We start from the raw sequence: 6,077 nt of genomic DNA on the forward strand, positions 1-6,077 counted from the left end.
ATGTTTTCTGGTTTTTCCAAACTTTGCAAATAATCTGCTTGTTCCATTTACCAAAAATCCAAATGTTCTTTGGACTAATGGAATATTTAAGGTTTTTCATCATAAACTAAATGATATTTACCTGTTTACTGCTACATTTAAATAATTCTAAAATAATTATCAAATTCTCTATATTTAGAGGAGGATGGATTTGTCTTTAATAATTGTTTTTATTGCCCTATTCTAATTTTGGGCTGGAGTTGTTAAACCTTTGGGGTGAGACTTGCTGTGGAAACCTTGAACACAAAAGTAATATGTTTAGAAAAATTATAAGCTACTAAAAAAATGAGGTTCGGATGGAAATTGTACCTCACTGTTGCTCAAGAGCTGATTGTCCCTCCTTTCAAAATAATAGTAACACCTAGTCCTTATATAATGTTTTTCATCAGTAGATCCCAAAGCACTTAACAATATATAATGTATTAGCCTCACAACTGTGAAGTAGGGAAGTGCTTTTATCTCCATTTTTTACAGATGAAGAACTGAGGCACAGAGAGGCAAAGTGACTTGCCCACGGTCATGCAGGATAGCTGTGGCAGAGCAGAGAATTGAACACTGGTCTCTCAAGTCCTAGGCTAATGCTCTAACCACTATATCCTTCATTTCTAATAGTAAGAATCCAGTACATATTTTTAGTGTCTCCTCCTAACAGAGGCTGAAATAGTTTTCTAACTCACTTTTTACAGTTCACAAGAGGGGAAAAAAAGTGTTTACAATGTCTTGTCACTTTAAATGACTAAACTCGAACTGGCCACATGGTGGTGCCAAACCCTTAGCAGTGAAAATGGGTATAAATGATGCAGAGTGGTATGAGAACAGATTTGTTTCTAGGCATCTAGATTTAATTAAACTTTTCAATTCCCTTGAAAAGAGTAGCTGGAACCCAGAAAGACTGAAGAAATGCTGGAGTGCCACACTCATTAGAGAAATCATTGACACTGTGGTTCCCTGGTCAGTCATCTATTCTCACCTGTCCTCGTATGTTCTCATTTCCCACCATGGGGAAATTGGAAAGCACAAGGTTTTCTACTGTCCTGACCCATCCCTGGATTTCTCTCTACCATTTGAAAACAAAATAGCATTAACTATGTAAGTGTTTCTGAGAAAAAGGAGGACACAATGATATTCCTGATAACTGTGAGTACAGATAGTGATGAGGATCAAGAACTAGTTTCTTTGCACTCTGTTTGGATAGGGCCTTCTTGTCAACCTAACTGTCATGGTTGAAGCATGCAGCCCCACCTGTGGCACTTTGAAAGTTCTGAGATATTTTGGAAGCAATCTTGTGAGTCTGAGAAATCCTGCAAAATCCTGAGTTTCGGCCAAAACTCTGATGTTGGACAGATAGCTCTGAAAATCAGTGACTGAAATCTTTTAACATTACGTTTCTCTAGTTTCAGGAATCAGGACAAAGAACAAATGGTAGGTGCTCCTTGTGTTGAGGTAGGAAACCGTGACTGTCAAGTTGCAAGGCAAAAGAAATCACCTAAGGACAAAAATTTCAAATGTAGGTGCCTAAATTCATATTTAAGCACCTAACTAGAAACACCCTGAATTTTAAAGGTGTTGAGCACTATAATCCCTCAGTAACTTCTCATTGCAGTCATAAACCTTAGACCCCCCCCCACCCCTCAGCCACTGCAAAACTACCACATTTAATCTTACTTGTGAAAAAATTGCTGTGGCTCAACAGTATTGGATGATTATTTTTCCCCATGTATGAACAGAATAATACATGTTAGGAAACAGAGTATTAGGGCTTGTTGTCATAACATATTCCCAGATTTGGACCTTAGCGTTCAAAATATGGGTGTTAGCATGAAAACCTCCAAGCTTAGTTACCAGCTTGGACCTGGTAAAGCTGCCACCACCCAAAAAATTAGAGTGTTTTGGGGCACTCTGGTCCCCCCAACAACCTTCCCTGGGGACCCCAAGACCTAAATTCCTTGAGTCTTACAACAAAGGGGAATAAACCATTTCCCCCCCCTTCTCCCTTCCAGGTGTTCCCTCCCTAGGTTCCTGGAGAGATACACAGAAGCAAGCTCCGTGAATCTAAACAGAAGGACTCCACCCTCCCCGTTTCCAGTCCTGGAAAACAGAATTACCGAGAGCTCTTCCCCCTCACCCAGAGGGAATGCAAAGTCAGGCTAGTAAATCTAACACACACAGATTTCCCCCTGACTTCTTCCTCCCAACAATTCCCTGATGAGCACAGACTCAATTCCCTGGAGTTCCCCACTAAAGAAAAACTCCAACAGGTCTTAAAAAGAAAGCTTTATGTAAAAAGAAAGAAAAATACATAAAAATGGTCTCTCTGTATTAAAGTGACAAATACAGGGTCAATTGCTTAAAAGAAATATGAATAAACAGCCTTATTCAAAAGAACACAATTCAAAACACTCCAGCAACTACACACATGTAAATACAAAATAAAAACTATATAAATCACTATCTTATCTTTTGTACTTACAACCGGAAAACAGAAGATTAGAAAAGCAGGAGGCAGAAAAATCCTCTCATAGCCGAGAGAGTACAGGCAGAAGAAAAAGAACAAAGGACTCACACACAAACTTCCCTCCACCCAGATTTGAAAAAGTCTTGTTTCCTGATTGGTCCTCTGGTCAGGTGTTTCAGGTTACTCCTTTCCAGGTAAAAGAACATTAACCCTTAGCTATCTGTTTATGACACTTGTAGATAACAATACTCCCAAACGTTGTTAACACGAAGCAAGAACAAAAATGTTTCACCACCATATTTCACAAATGTCCTTACTCTGTGTTGTTTAAAACCCTATTCTGATCATATTGTTCCTTATTTCTATTGTGGTAGTGCCCAAGCCCAAGCAGGGGCACAAGGTTCTGTACAAACATGTTGCAGAACATGATCCCTGCCACAAATAGTTTACATTCTAAGGCCATGATCCTGCACCAGTGAAATCACTGGGAGTTCAGCCATTCGCTTCAGTGGCAGCAGGGGCAGCCCTTATTGTAAGATAAAAAGTGAATGTGGGGGGCTAAGGGTAACAGTGACAAAATCCTGTTGTCATGTATGCCAGCTATGTCACAACTTGATTATTCTGAAAAATAAAACTATCAGCAATCTCCACTGGCCCTCTACTTAGTCATTATCATTTGGTGACTCCCAGTAAACATAACAGTAGAACAAGGTCTTGAGAAGGGATATGAACAAGAAGAGCATGAAGTAGCTTAATGGTTTAGTTCAGGGAGGGTGTTCCATGCATAAGAACCTGCCATGCTATAGCAAACCAAAGGTCCATCTAATTCACCATCATGCTTCCAATGATTGTCAAAGGAGTTTTGTCATTGGCATCAGTGGAGCCTCACTCAGCATGTTTTAGAGGAAAGCAACAGTGGACCTGGCCAGCTGTGAATGCTGTATCTTGAGGGAAAGACTCCTTACCCCTTTCATTCTTTAATCAGATATTTCATGTCTCTTCTTATTTTTACTTGCTCCTTTAGCAGATCTTGTGTACATATGTTCTTTACTCAAAAGCTAAAAATTGCTGTTGTGCAACCTTTAAAACAGCCCAAGATGTACTCATAGACTCATAGACTCATAGGTCAGAAGGGACCAATATGATCATCTAGTCTGACCTCCTGCACAAGGCAGGCCACAGAACCCCACCCATCCAATTTTATAACAACCCTTAACCCAGGACTGAGTTATTGAAATCCTCAAAATTGGTTTGAAGACCTCAAGATGCAGAGAATCCACCAGCAAGCGACCCGTGCCCCATGCTGCAGGGGAAGGCAAAAAACCTCCAGGGCCCCTGCCAGTCCACCCTGGAGGAAAATTCCTTCCCGACCCCAAATATGGCGATCAGCTAAACCCTGAGCATGTGGGCAAGACTCACCAGCCAGCACCCAAAAAGGAATTCTCTGCAGTAACTCAGTCCCCATCGCATCCAACATCTCCCCGCAGACCACTGAGCAGACCTATCTGGTGGTAATCCAAGATCAATTGCCCAAATTAACGATCCTATCATAACATCCCCTCCATATACTTATCAAGCTTTGTCTTAAAGCCAGAAAAGTCTTTTGCCCCCACTACTTCCCTCGGAAGGCTGTTCCAGAACTTCACTCCTCTAATGGTTAGAAACTTTCGTCTAATTTCAAGTCTAAACTTCCTAATATCCAGTTTATACCCATTCGTCCTCATGCCTACATTAGTACTAAACTTAAATAATTCCTCTCCCTCCCTAACGTTAACCCCCTTGATATATTTATATAGAGCAAGCATATCCCCCCGCAGCCTTCTTTTGGCCAGGCTAAACAAGCCAAGCTCTTTGAGTCTCCTTTCATAAGGCAGTTTTTCCATTCCTCGGATCATCCTAGTAGCCCGTCTCTGAACCTGTTCCAGTTTGAATTCATCCTTCTTGAACATGGGACACCAGAACTGCACACAGTATTCCAGATGGGGTCTCACCAACGCCTTATATAACGGTACTAACACCTCCTTATCCTTGCTGGAAATACCCCGCCTGATGCATCCCAAAATCGCATTTGCTTTTTTAACAGCCGTATCACATTGGCGACTCATAGTCATCCTGCTATCAACCAATACCCCAAGGTCCTTTTCCTCCTCTGTCGCTTCCAACTGATGCGCCCCCAACGTATATCTAAATTCTTATTATTAATTCCTAAGTGCATGACCTTGCACTTTTCACTATTGTATTTCATCCTATTTCTATTACTTCAGTTAACAAGATGGTCCAGATCTTCCTGAATAGTATCCCTGTCCTTCTCCGTGTTAGCAATACCCCGCAGCTTTGTGTCATCTGCAAACTTTATTAGCACATTCCCGCTCTTTGTGCCAAGGTCAGTAATAAAAAGGTTAAATAAGATCGGTCCCAAAACCGATCCTTGAGGGACTCCACTAGTGACCTCCTTCCAGCCTGACAGTTCACCTTTCAATACGACCCGCTGGAGTCTCCCCTTTAACCAGTTCCTTATCCACCTTACAACTTTCATATTCATCCCCATCTTTTTCAATTTAACTAACAGTTCCCGATGCGGAACCGTGTCAAACGCCTTACTGAAATCTAGGTAAATTATATCTACCGCATTTCCTTTATCTAAGTAATCCGTCACCTTCTCAAAGAAGGAGATCAGATTGGTTTGACACGATCTACCTTTAGTAAATCCATGTTGCAATTCGTCCCAATTACCATTGACCTCTATGTCCTTAACTACTTTCTCCCTTAAAATTTTTTCCAAGACCTTACATACTACAGACGTCAAGCTAACAGGCCTATAATTACCCGGATCACTTTTATTCCCTTTCTTAAAAATAGGAACTACATTAGCAATCCTCCAGTCATACGGCACAACCCCCGAGTTTATCGATTGCTTAAAAATTCTCGCTAACAGGCTCGCAATTTCACGCGCCAGTTCCTTTAATATCCTCGGATGGAGATTGTCCGGGCCCTCCGACTTCGTCCCATTGAGCCGTTCAAGTACGGCCTCTACCTCAGTTGCGGTAATATCCACTTCCATATCCACTTTCCTGTTTATCATCCCTCCATCATCACTAGACTCCTCACTAGTCTCATTAAAAACTGAGGCAAAGTACTTGTTTAGATGTTGGGCCATGCCTAGATTATCCTTAACCTCCATTCCATCCTCAGTGTATAGCGGCCCCACTTCTTCTTTCTTTGTTTTCTTCTTATTTATGTGGCTGTAGAACCTTTTACTATTGGTTTTGATTCCCTTTGCAAGGTCCAGTTCAATGCGGCTTTTAGCCTTCCTCACTTTATCCCTACATGTTCTGACCTCACCAAGGTAGCTTCCCTTACTGATCCTGCCTTTCTTCCACTCCCTGTAAGCTTTCTGCTTTTGTCTAATCCCCTCTCTGAGTTGCTTGCTCATCCAGTTTGGCCTACAACTCCTGCCCATGGTTTTTTTCCCCTTTCTTGGGATGCAGGCTTCCGACAGTCTCCGCAGCTGCGACTTAAAGTAATTCCAGGCCTCCTCCGCATTTAAATCCACTAGTTCCTCCGTCCAATCCACTTCCCTAAC

The sequence above is a fragment of the Gopherus flavomarginatus genome, chromosome 2 (assembly GCF_025201925.1).
Source record: "Gopherus flavomarginatus isolate rGopFla2 chromosome 2, rGopFla2.mat.asm, whole genome shotgun sequence".
Lineage (NCBI taxonomy): Eukaryota > Metazoa > Chordata > Testudines > Testudinidae > Gopherus > Gopherus flavomarginatus.